At 41.2% G+C, this 13693-nt stretch overlaps 1 protein-coding gene across 2 annotated transcripts in view; it reads left to right on the top strand.

Annotated features, from left to right (window-relative positions):
• The window catches only part of PTPRT (protein tyrosine phosphatase receptor type T), a 453423-nt gene that overhangs the window by 238769 nt on the left and 200961 nt on the right, over positions 1-13693 (top strand). The gene's annotated exons all lie outside the window — the stretch shown is intronic.

Genomic DNA, 13693 nt, shown 5'->3' with positions numbered 1-13693 from the left:
AACTATGCTGATGTCTTAAATCCTGCAGAACCAGCAGATGGAGTATGAGAGTGCAAAACCTTTTTTGTGATGGTGTGTACATCTGTGTGCACAATTACATTGCGTTTTCAAACTGGTAGAGTTTGAAAATGGGATTTTTATTTTTTTTTAATTACCTATTTTGTCCATGTACATTTCTGTGACCCATTATGTTACAGTATCTGAACACACAAAAGCGAGAGAGAAGCAGAGATCTCACCTCCCTTTGGGGGATGCAGGGCTGCCTTTGGTCACATTACACAGGTGGAAAAGCAAAAACCCCCCAGTCTCTCCAGGCGTTGGACGGTGACCCAGATGATTGCCATGCTGTGGGACTGGGGCGGGGTTTGTAAACTGAGTCAATATCTTAATTGTTATTCTACTGAGTATAGTGAGGAAAAAAAAGTCCTCTTAACTTGTTTTTTGCTTTTTAGTTATATAAGCTGAAAAATTATATTTTTTTAAGCTGAGCTTTTTGAAAATAGGAAGCAGTGGAATATTTTATGACTTTAGAAATAATATTCAAGTAGACCATAGCTGTGACCATATCAAAGTACTCAAATATTGCTGGAGAGGCATACAGGCCTGAGCATCAAAATCAGACTGACAGCTGTTATTACAATGTATTTCACTCAAAAGCTGCAAATCCTTATTTTAGCTGCCAATAAACCTTCAAATTATTAAAATAAAATCTTGGTGCAGAGACCACTGGAAGGGGGTTTAAAACAAGACGGCAACCCACAAGATAAGAGTCTAAAAAGCCTTAACGTCAGAGTTTTCTCCCTCTGGCACTTTGAAGGGTTCCAGGCATTCACTGGCGAACAAAGAGGAGGCAGGAGGGAAGTGGGGCTTGCAAACAGATTCAAAGCTCCAGAAGCTGATTTGTCAGTTAATGGAGTTTGATGAAAATCTTTGGTGAGCTTGAAAGATTAGATTATATATCAAGGAAGTCCGCCACTTTGAAGATAAAGCCTTTGAGTGATACATTTATTGAATAATGTTTTTAATAGGAAGATAAACTGTTGGTGTTAAATTTTCTTTCTTTAACAGAGGGAGTGAGGCAGAGGAGTGGGATGCCAAATTAAGAGGAGAAATATGCACCAAAGTCAATCTTACTTGTGAACTACTGAGATAGATATGTATGTATGTATAAAACCAGTTCTTCCCAGTTTATTCTCCTCTGATGGATTATTTGTTAACCTACTCTAGGAGTAAATCTTTCTGTCTGCTGTTCTATAGTTCACTTTGACAATGTTTATTTTTATATTCATAACACATTCCTCTCTAGAAAGATCCACATGGTTCTTTTTTCCTGGGTAGAAAGAATCTCATTGTCACTAACGAAACTGTACCTTGAAAGCAAGTCTCCAACTGCAATGTTTTTTTCTTTCATACAGAATTAAAACTGTGGTGTGCCAATTCAGACAAAGTGGATACCCTTGCTGCTGTAAGAGCCCAGATGTCTTTGAGTTGTTGTCCCATACATGAAATAGATTAAAATCCCATGTAAAGTGTTACATATTGCATCCTACAATGTATAGAAATCACCGTGTTGCATCCTATAATTTGCTTTGTGTTGTGTTGACAGAAGGGGTTTTGGGTGATAAGTTCAGCTTCTTGTCAACACGGATTGCCATCACATCTCAACACGTATATTATCTTTTCCTTTGAAATCACTCAGCAATGCACTCGTACTAGTTTCAGTTGTAACTTCCTTTTCCTTTGTGAAAACTCAACTGTTTTGATTCCAGTCTCTGTCCTACTCTTCTAAAGAAATCAGGAACCACAGAGTTAAAAGATGAACTTTGCAATACCTGGCACAAAATCTGCACAGTGAAAACGAATTTCGTATCTACTTCTGGTGTTCCTGTTTATGCTCTGAATCTGTTTTCAATATTCGTTGCTTCCAATTAGTGTTGTGCATGCGAACTCCAGATAGGCACCTTCTGCCAGCCTTCTACTGTCTATGAAAGGCTTAGGCAATTTATAGCTTTCCCCTGATCCAGCTGGCACAGCAGAGCAAATATTTACTTATTTTCACACAGAAGCAAATACCTCAGTGTAAAAGAGTTGGAATTGCACTCTGTGCAAACAGGTGCTTCATATAATATCGGTACATTATGCTGCAGCTGATCAGGAATTTATATAGAATCTTCCAAGCTTCTTATGCTTCTGGTGCCGCAGTTGGGCTGAGGCTCGCAGGTTAATGTTGATGCTCCCGGGTGATCAGACTTGGTTCATTAGTATGAGTGATAGTTTGTCTATCCTTATTTATCTCCACATATGTCTCAATGTAAGACACTCTTGCTTGTACCAAGAAATAATCTCCAAGCCTCATCATGGTGGCCTGTGCTAAAAGTAATATTATCTTGTTAAAGTACTCTTTAGGCTGTAGAAACATACCTGTGTGCTGAAGGCATAATCGTTATCGGCTTGTTACTCCTGCATTTTCTCTGTCACAGGGGTGTCCCTGGGCAGTAAAACACTGAGATGTTTTAAAAATAAGTGGTGTTTATCGATGGAAAGGAAGGCAGAGCATTGCGTATGATGCAGATGTGTTAAGCAAAGGTAATGTTATTAAAAGTACAGTGCAAGAACCTAAAAAGGAAGGAGTGGTAGGATGTTTTTATTCTGTAACAAAATAGTCTAAAAATTGTTTTCAAACAACGCACTGTTTGCTGGGGTGTATGTTTCCTCTTCTGAATTGCTTCAGTGCTGTTGAGATTCTTTGTTCAGGAAAAGTGTTTGGGCTTTTTTTTTTTCATATTTGCACTTTGTCACCTTAACTGTGTGTGTTTCATCTAACAACAGTAATAAAAAATAAAGGAACTTTTGCTCCTATATTAGCTCTTAAACCATGGCAATTGGGTCCTGTGGCCGCCTCTCATGTGCAGCACATGGCTTGGAAGCATTCACCCTTGGTCTTATTTATCCAGCTCATTAGGGGAGAGTGTCTGCCATGAAGAATCTATAGTGTGCCTGGCACAGTAGATGCTCTTTTTTATTTTTATGAGGGGACAAAAACTTATCTTCTATTTTCCATGCTGGGTGTCTGAAGGCTAATCATCCACAACTGTATTGCAGCATCTGTTCTGCTTAGTAGCTGATTCTAGAATGTTCACACCAGCGACAAGATGCCATGTTTTTCCAAAATGATGCGAGTTAAGGGGCGGTGGGAAGAGCTGTAGAAACTCAGAATATACCTGAATCTCAATTTCAGATGACAGCGTAATGAATTAATGTTAAAATCTGTGTCTGTTCTGTGAAATGTCCTGTTTGTCTAGCAAAAATAACCAAAGGCTTTTTGACCTGTTATTGGCATGGTCGTGCTGCTCATTTGCATATATGCAAAAGGTTGAATTTTCTGTCCAAATGTCGTTTGCCATGAGGCCAGCACTGGGTGAAGTTGGTGGGAAAGGGACAGGTCTCCATTTGAATATTCCTCAGAGTACTTAGGCTTCAGAAAGAGCAATATTTTAAAGAATGGGTAGGGAGTTTTTCTTTTTTCAAATACACTTCCCTCATTCACAGTATGAAAAAGGACCTTGCAAATAGTTTAGCATTTCTTTGTCTGTGATTGCTGTGGTGTGTCCTTGATTACCTAATTTCAGATCTGGCACTGATAGCCTCTACAGAAGTAGTTACAAAATCACAGTTTAATTTAGTGAAATAAAAGGGATTATGAGGTGCAATGCTATTCATTTTACAGAAATATTATAATTTTTTCTTGTATGAGCAATAGGAAGAATAATGTCAAAGCAGTACAGTGCTATACAACCTATTGGGGAGGAGGCACCAGAGGTTTCTGCAGTTGCATCTGGGATCTAGAGTTGTGTCTTAGTTTTTCCAGCCAGAGAAACAGCCCAGCGAAGCAGGGTCTAGCAGCCGGGGGGCAGGTGTTCGGTGTAACTGCCTCACAGAAATAGGATGGGGGTCCAGCTGCCCCCGGTACCTGATGCTAATTGCCCCCCCCTGCCCTTGACACTCTGGTATTTGAATTGTGTGATTTCTCCAAGTGCTCATCTTGGGGAGCTCTGGGCGTACAGCTTTTGTGTTGGGAATGGCCCATCATTCAAAACGCGTAGGAGAGGGTTTCATAAATGAAATCGCTTCTGATTGCTGCTATAAAGAGCGCAAAGACTTAGACATCCACGTATGTTTTTTGGTTCCTCAGTCTCCGCCTCATTCTTAAAGAGGGTTTGTATGTGAGGCTCTTCCAGCTAATTCAGCTCTGCCCTTCAAATGAGGTTTTCTTCCGCTGTCTCCAAGTTCTGAAAGCAGGGTCCACGTTTTCTCCTACGTGACTAAAATCTATAACCTTCAGTCCTCGTAAAACGCTTTTTCACACTCACTGATGTATTTCTCTCTTGCTGTAGCACCTGTCCTTTGCTAACCATCCTCCATGGCGCGATCAGTTTTATCCATTTGACCACTTTCAATTGGATTGCTTGGACATTCTCATTTGCCAGCAAATCTTAACAGTTACTCTCTTAGCCCAGACATGCCTAACTAGAGCCATGCGTTTGTCTGCTGACTACGTATTTCCTATTGCAGGTAAATAACTAAACCCAAGTTATCCTCCAGAGGATAGGCAAAAAAAAAAAAACAAAACACTAGGACAAGATGAAATTGCTGCCTGAGTTACAGACTTCATAAACATCATGCAGAATCTCCTGTGCTCACCACAGGAGGACAAAACCTGCCACACTGCATGAGATTTGCACAGGAATCACAAAATGGCATTGCCTTTGCTCATGTACTTGAATGTGTTGACAGATAGGAATGCTTTTAAACTCAAATACCTTTAAGACTTTATGAAACAAATCCTACCCTAGGTTGTCCCCAGGGCTAAGGACCAGGGTACTACTGGTATACCACCTTCAGCATTTTCTTTAAATCTGTCTTCCTTAAAGGAGTCAGACTGAAATAGCAAATTGTAGCCTGCAGCACTCCATCTGTTCCCTCCTGAGAGCATGAGGACAGTGTGAGATGCTCTGGGCACCCTTCACACCACTGCAGGTTGCCTTGTTGTGTATTCAGAGCACAGAAATAACAACAAGATGGTCATATTCTGGGCAGCAAAGCTGAGCAATTCCCAGATTGTGTTGACAGGTCTATCCTTAAAAATCCTTTATGCTTTGCTTTTGTGATATTTACGCAAGTTACAGTACCGTTTGTCCAAAGAGCTCAAAAATCCTGAGTCAGAAACCAACTATCTCTTTCCCTACTCCATAAGTAGTAGACTCACTAAATTTGGTCTGGTTTTTGTTTGTTTTCAAACCTTCCTTTTGCTTATCCTTTCACAACTATGTGGCGGTCACAAATCACTCATTCATTCTCCATGCAAAACTGCAGGCACTGACCCCTGCTTCCAGGGTGCCATCTGTGGTCCTTCTCTCTGCTCCATCCCTCCACCTCAAGATGGAAAACCTCTCTGTAGTGGCAAAGGCAACAGCTTTCCCTGTGATGGCCTGACAGAGGAAAAGGGGAGTTCATTTTAGTTGTGTGGTGCTGCATGTCTAGTTCTGTGAGTGAGAAGAGTGAAGTAGGGGGTAGTTTGCTAAAACAACTGGATTGGATCTGCTCCCTGTTCGCCCTTGTGTCCAGCCTGAGGCAGTCAACAGATGGTAGGATGTGGAGCCGGGGCTTTGCGTTTGGCTGAGAACCTGGCTGGAAGTGCTGCTCTCCAGCCTCAAAAAGCTGCTGAGAAAGCAGATCCCCTCACTGCCCACGTTTGCTCCTTTTGCTGTACTGGAGGAGAGATGGCAGAAGATCTGGTGCCCATTCCAGACACCCTGGTAAAGCACCAGGACATCTTTGCTGCCACCGCAAGTACCCGGCACTGTGGCCTCTACTGATTGCAATTAGCTCAGACAAGTCCTTTGAGTTTTCTGGGTTTTTTACAAAGGTACCCACCAATTACAAAGCTTGCAATAATTTTAGCTTTGCTTACACTAAAATACTATCCCAGACTATCTAGGGAGCCTTGTTCAGTGTTGTATGTTGTCTGCTTGGAGAGAAGTGTGGGAGCCTGAGGAACTGTGCCAGTCGGTGTGATCAGCAAAGCTTTACATGTCCTACGTTGCGGAGACAACATATGGGTGTCAAGATGCACCATGCTGGAGAGACATTTAGAAGGGGAGGCTTGACATGAAGTTTCAGAACAGCAGCCTTTACGTTGCATTGTACCAGGTTTTTTTGTGTATGGTGGGGTTTTCTGGTGGGAGGAGGAGTGGGGCTTTAGTGTGTGGTTTTGTGTTGGTTTTGTTTTTTTTTTTTTTTTTTTTTTTTAATGCAAAGCTATTATGGTATGTCTGATTTAGGGGGGAGGTACAGTGGGTGTCTGGAATGCTGTTGAGTTCACTGTGGATATAGCAGTGCTGCGCTGAGTGCTGTTCAACTTTTTACATTGTCATCTCTCACTTATGTTTCCTTTCTTTTCTTAAAATTGTATTACCTCTCTTTCTTCTAGTGAAAGAGATGTATTCGAATTTCAGAGCCTAGCTGGTGCTTCATCCTCGTGGGAATAAGAGCTCGGCTTCTCCTCCCTCAAAGCACAGTCTTAGATCTCTGTTTCCTTTAAGTGCTGTGCCAGCTTTCAGCTCTCGAGTGCCTATTTGCTTTGACTGGTGCGTTAAGTGGGTAGCGAGTCCTGCTGCCTTCAGATTCTAGGTATTGTCCTAAGAGGACGAGGCATTATGGAGTAGTTTGTGGGGATTTTTTTGGGTTTGTCCTGCAGATTGTGTGCTCTGTGTAAGACCTTTGGGTTATAACTAAACTTAGGAACTTGCATGGCATGGTGTGCAAGGCATTTTCAAATAGTAATTCAACCGCTATAACGTTCCTTAGAGACAGTTTCATAACTGGGGGTGCAAACTGTCTGAAGACCTAAACTCAACAAGTTGTGTGTTTCTAGGGAGGGGGAAGTAACCTCTGAGTAAAATGTATGGCAAATATCTAACCAATGTCACTTGGTTAGAAGCAGGTTTGGGGAAGATTTTATTATTTGATATTATATGTGTTCTTTATAGTAACCTAAGTTGGGGATGTTTTGTTTCTGCAGTATATTGTATAGAGAAATGGATGCCTGCTCCGTGTGTGTGTGCATACCTATGGAAGTGCTCAATAGAATCTGCCATCTTGTGTGTTTGTGCTGTGAACCTGATCTTTACCTGGGGCTCATATGCCCTGTTATCATGCTAATAAATACAGGGAAGGCATAAAATGTGGTAAGATCAATGTTATGTCATTGCATTAAAATTTGGCAACTCAATGAATGTACTTTGCCCCTTTTCCGTTCTGCATGTGCGTACACAAACACACAACTACCTTTGTGAAAGGGAGACAGGGTCCAATCCCAAATGAGACAATTCAGTGACATTTCTCCTCCCTGCTTCCTCAGATAATCACTGTTAAATTTATAGAGACACTATATAAATATTTATTTATTTATACGCTGAGACCACTGTCTAAAACGGAGAAAGAAATCTGGCGATTGCTAGTGTTTGCAGTATGACTGGGGCTGAAGTAGCAGATGAAAGAGGAGGAATCTCCTAATCATTGCCTGATTCTAAGCATTGATGTTCCAGTGTGAAGTGTTAGTAATTAAAATGGAGGAGAAACAATGAAAAACCCCATTGTCGGAATGTTAAGCTTAACTTATAGTGGGGAGAATATAGAACCTTTCTGTTAAGCTTTCTATGTTAATCAGTACTGAGGAGCGCTTTTCTTTATAATAACATCTGCAAGTATCTATCAATGGTGTGCAAGTGTTGATTGTGTTACATACTTCATTTTAATTAGACTCCATAGGAGATAGTTAAAGGGTTGATGGGGAAAGATATTGTAGCTGTAAATATTATGGCGCATTTGGAAATGGAGAGGGTAAGAACATGTTTGCTTCGATGTTTGATATAACTAACGCTCCGCACTCTGGGACACACTTGTCACTGCTTTTGACTGTAGAAATTTGGTGATATATCGCATTTCAGTTTGGTAAATCTTCCTTAGGGGACTAGTTTGTCATTGAAACACCCTGGCGAGGCAGATGCAGCAAGCCATGCCGGTATTAATCAGCGGTTGCTGGGTCACGTTGCCAGATGAGAGATGGCGACATGGGCCCCTGGTTGAAGAGCAGATCACACGGGGTTGGATGCTGGGCTCAGACCCAGAAGGCATGAGCAGGGGATAGCGCGGGCTCAGCAGCCCATCTCAGCTTGCTGTGACTGGGGAGGCTCCTTCCAGAAGGGCTTAGTGACATAAGGAGCAGCTCGGCAGGCAGGAGGGGACAGAGGAGGGTCTCTGTAAAAGCAAAGATAAGGGTATGCACTCAAATAACCATCCCAATCCTTTAGTCCCAGGATCTGGCAGTGGTGCCTTTATTGCCATTTTGCTTTTATTAATTGATTGATTTCTTTTTGACCTGTAGCCTGTTCAGTGAGTCTTTAGCCCTTTGCGTTGTGCTTTATTGAAATGAAGAGTCCCTTTTCTTGCTTTTTGGATGTAACTCATCTCAGGGTCAGCAGGCTGTGGCCTTTATTCATGCTAAATACTAAACAGATTCTAAAGCCTAATTAGAAAACTGAGCAACTTCCTTCCTATGCCTGCACACAAGAGGGAAAGTAGTTTCAGTGAAATTAAGTAACCTGGCTTAGGTTCTAAAAATAAAGAAATAAGTCAAATCTGCGGCAAATGTGGATTTCTGTCTGACTCCTGGCCCAAGCAGTAACTATCACACTTAAAATGCAATGCAGGTTCTCGTCGGGATTCTTAGTTACTGGTTCTGCCGTCCCAAGATGAGACAAAATGAGGTTTCGTCTTGTGTAGTAGGTGGCAGTTTGAAGCATTAACTGCTGTGCAAGATGATTTGAAAGGCAATTTCCCTTCTCAATTTTCTCTTAAGTCATTAAAATTCATCTTCGGTTCTTGAAACATCCAAATTTCTGTTCTGCTTAGGTATCTGGATTGGAGATCTTACAATTGTTCCCTGCACTGAATATCCCTTAAATTTATGGCAAGCTGTTTGACACCATTTTACAAATAATCTGTGATTCTACAGATTTATCTTTAGAAGTTTAATTTTTTCCCCTGCAAAACTGACACTAATCTCACTATGAACTGTGTTTAAAACTACTTAAACCTGAAGCTACTTCTTTGCTTTTTACTTATTATTTTTGTTGTTATTTTTAGAGTTTTGCGCTGCTAAGGCACTTTCTTGGTACTTGTGTGTCTTCAGGTTGGACACATCCTGTCTCCTTAGTCCTTTGGTTTAATATATTCTGTGGTACTAATCGCTGTCTGCAGTAAGTGAATGGTGTGAGCAACTAGAGGGTCCTGTTTATTTGTCTGTGCCTTAAAAGCACCTATTTAGGAAGTGAGGAGACACAAAGTTTGTCTTAGAAGAACAGAAGAGCATAAAAATAACTTAATAACTGTGCCACCATATTTGAATTTAAAAGATCTCCTTTTTTAATTCATAAAAGCTCATGGCAGGAGTTGTCAGGCTTTGGATGTCAGAAGGGTGATGAATTTGTGTGGGAGTGTGGAGGCTATAAGAATACATAGGACTTTCTGTGCCTCTTTTCTTTAGGAAGCTTGTGGAAGGGGAATAGCCTTTTGTCATACTTGTGTCACATTTTTATTTTGGTTTAAGACTGATGAGAGCAGAGAGAAATCTGGCTGTCAAGAGCAACCTGTCTCCTCTTGCCTGTCTTTTTTTGTTCCTTGGATCCTCAGCTTCCACTGTTCCTTAGAGTACAGAAGAGGCAAAGCTCCAGCTAATCCAGGCAGAAGCATCTGGGGGGGGACAGGGATGGGAGGACACACGGACAATGATACACGCATGCTTTTCTAGTCTCTGATGCTAACTGTCTGTTGTACCGCTGGCTTTCAACTAATGCAGCAATGTACTCGTCTCTCGTAATAGTGGCTCCATGCCAACTTGTTTTTACTAGTGATGTTGAATGCTACAACTGAGTGAGAACTCTGTGATATGTTAATTCACCTGGGGTATGGGAGATGTGTATGGTTTTTATGTCTAGGCTATAACCCTAATAAAGGATAATTTTAAAAAAATAAAGGTTAATCACAACGCTCTTTTCAAGACACTGTGATAATACACTGCTAGGAAATGATACATGGATATAGACAGTATTTATTTATATCCTAGCCATGGCACTTCTCTGTCCTGGAAGAGACTGTTGGCAACTCTTGCTGTCTGTCAAGTATAGCAGAAAAGCAAGGGTATGAGGAGGTTCATCTTGTTCTCTGAAGTTATTTTGTGTTTAAAGGCAGACACTATAAAAGAAGGTTAAATGAATGGTGAGAACCTCTTCTTTTTTTTTCCTTTATTTTTTTCTGCAATTGTGTGCTGCTCATTAAGTAGCCAAAGGCCTTTTGAAAACTCCTTTCATTCGAGAAAGATGCCAGACAGAGCTGCTTGTGAAATAATTATGGAAAATGAGTGTTGATGCATGTTTTGACTCTGCTGCAGAAGTAATTCTGTCTTCTCTAGTTGAAGTAATTACATTTGTTTCTAAATAGAGCAAAAGAAACGGTAATTGTCAAAAAAAAAAAAAAGCATAGATCTGACTTCTATGTTTATGTAGTGGCAGATAGTTGGGAAGCAAAAAACTAATTATTGTATTAGTGTAGTCATTATCGTGTATTATTCACTTAAGTGAGGTACAATTATTAAATACATTGAGTTGTGAAAGATTTGCAGGATATACAGAGTTGTTTTTGCCTGATGGGTTACTTTCTTTAGCGCTGTGGAGTATAAACATCTTCATAGCGTGCTAGGTTAATAATGAATTTTGTGTTGGTATCTGGAGGGACTCACTAGCTATTGATTACCCCCACTCCACCCCAGAGGCACAGATTTTTCAGTCATTGTAAACTAGAATCCCCACACGGGGAAGGGACTACAGCTTGTATTTCTATGCCTGTAAAGTTTCTTCTTAGCTGAGATGGCCAGAGGGGTGAAATTGTGCTCGCAGCTGTGGTGATGCCTTTACTGGTTTGAGTGGAACTGCTGTGTTTTATGTGGGTCAGGGAGCAGCCCCGCTGCTGCTACCCGCAGGCAGCAGGGACCTGGACACGCTGTCAGTCAATTCCCATTTCACCCTCCATCTTTTCAACAGGATGAGAAATATGGCCACTCACCCTGGGACTAGGATCTCTCTGTCTTTGTTGGGTTTCTTTTGCAGTATGGAACAATGTGAGAGCTTACTGCCTTCAGTGAGGACAAGGGTTAAGTATACGTTAGGGTCAAGAATTCAAAAGCACTCTATGGTAAAGCCTAGGGTGCAACTAACTCCTCAGGCTTGCTGATGATGGATACTGCTTGTGTTTCTTGTTGTGAACGTGGACCTTGCAAAAAGCACCTGTATTTCTGGTTTACAAAATAGACTAAAATTCCTAGAAATGTAAATGAACCTACAGTGGGCTTGCCAGCAGCCCTGGCAAAAGAAACCCTTGCCAGAGAATGCTCCTTCTATATGAAAATGGTAACACTATGTCTATCAAAATACAGCGGTCAAAGAAAACATGTTATTGTGCACGTTGCAGGATGCATATCACAGCACTCTGGGACATCCACACGTCCTTGCAATAACCAGCTGGACAGGCAATTACCTGTAAGTAAACGATGGCTGCACAGCAAGGAGTAATTTTTCCTGTGTTGGCTTTCCTAAATGTTGTTGTGCCTCTGTTGACCACAGTGCTTAACCAGGCCTTGATGAGTTCAGAGCTGCTCATGGCTTAATGTCCTGGACATAGAATTGTCCTTCAGACCTTGCTGTGCTTCTTGATTTTTAGCTTCAGTCCTTCACAATCTGGAGATGTAGGGCAGAACTCTCTTCTGGCCCCTGCGATCCTTGTGACTGTAGCTACCCAAGATGTGAAGGTGTACGGAGGGGATCAGAATGTGTCAATGGAGCAGGCTTCATTCCCCTGCGACTATTAGCAATACTCTTACCTGCAGTTACATATCTCTGGAAGCTTAACACAGGCAACTTCAAGATTTAGGGAAGTCCTCTTAACATCCAAGCAATAATCTCACTGGATTTTTTGTAACCTTCTTGCAAAGTCTCTGTGCCCTTTGTATAGTAATGGAAACCTTTTCCTAGGCATAGATTAGGAAGGACAAGATTTTGCTGAAGGCAAAACTGGATAAGTTGGTAAAACTGGGCTTGCAAGACCAGATCTGACAATTGCCCCTAAAACAAAAGCTAAAAATATTCATACTTTCCCCTTCTTCACTGGGGCTTGCTTGCGTGGGTGAGCATTTTCCATGAGGTCTGCACTGGCATAAGGCTTTCACACCTACAGATGTGTGCTTAGACTCGGGGGGTGGCATTCGGGTATGTGCTTTGTGCGTAGAACTGTAGGAACTCCAGCTTTGTGTGTCCAGGACTGTATATTTGCTGAGCTTCCATTTCAGCTTGACCCTTTATAAAAATGTTGGCAGTTACTTCTGGAGAAACCTTCCCACAAAAGTAATTTTACCAGGGAGTGTAGCATTTACTTTGCTGTACTTCCTGATGCTCTTGCCCTGTAAAACATGAGCTGCTTAGTCAAAAATGCTTCTCTCCAATTGAATTTCTTCACAGTCATCCATACCTACTAATGTAAGGGGCCTTGTTTTTCTTTCTTTCTTTTTTCTTCTGAGAAATCAACCCTTGTGGTATTAGCTGAAAAGGTGACCTTAACTGGAGATTAGACCTTCGCTGAAAATTAGGATTAAACATTGTTGGATATGTTTTGGCCCAATGTACTAAAGTCTTATTGGTACATACCTGAAAGCAGAATTGGGCATCCAGAATGCATACTGTATGGTTCTGTGAGTTGTTTAATGGTAGACAATTGTTGAGTATATTGTTAAATATAAAAGTTAAAGGAATTAGTGGAACGATGCTCTAAATTATTGATGAAACACCTGAACCTCTGATCAATATCAGTTAATTTCCTGTTTTCTGGAGAGGCTTCTTATCTCTTGGTCTTCCTAATGTTTTTACTCAACTGGCAAGATTCATTTTACATTTCCAGGATTTGACAGTGTATATTTTACAGATGTACATCAGGGTGGTATTGTGGACTTCAGTGGACAAATATATTGGCAATGGATTTGACCTAGCATGTTTGCATTTCTGAGACCTGTGATGATTGGGAAAATTCGGCATCACCCAGTTGGTCACTGATCGTGGAAAACCTGTCCATGTAAAATCACTTCACAGGGTTCCAAAATTAATGTTGTGAGCTTGCTTTGTGTTTCAGCACGTTTTCCAGAGGACTCTGTTCAGGTTCAGTTTTTAAGGGACAGCTGTCAAAGGTGATGCAAGAATCATCTCTACTTTTTGGACAGTAGAAGGTTAGACTCCTAGGAGTTTTGTTTTGATGTAAAATTTTGATGAGTTAACCAAACCATTGTGCAGACTTGCATACAAATTGCCCCTTAGTGAGTAATGAAATAATAATTTTTTATTTTTTTTTCATTCTTGCTTATGCTGGAAAGCTTTGGAGACACATGATGCTGTCAAGACTGTCAAAACTTCATAGTCAATTTTGGTTCTAAAAAAAAAGAAAAAATACAGCTCCAGTGTGAATGGGAACAGGGAGAACCTGGCAAACACCAGGGAATGAGGAGGGCGTTGAGAGATTCCCCCTTTCTGAGATC

The sequence above is a fragment of the Falco peregrinus genome, chromosome 9 (genome assembly GCF_023634155.1).
Source record: "Falco peregrinus isolate bFalPer1 chromosome 9, bFalPer1.pri, whole genome shotgun sequence".
NCBI classification, from domain to species: Eukaryota; Metazoa; Chordata; class Aves; order Falconiformes; family Falconidae; genus Falco; species Falco peregrinus.
This window is presented reverse-complemented; position numbering and strand designations above follow the sequence as displayed.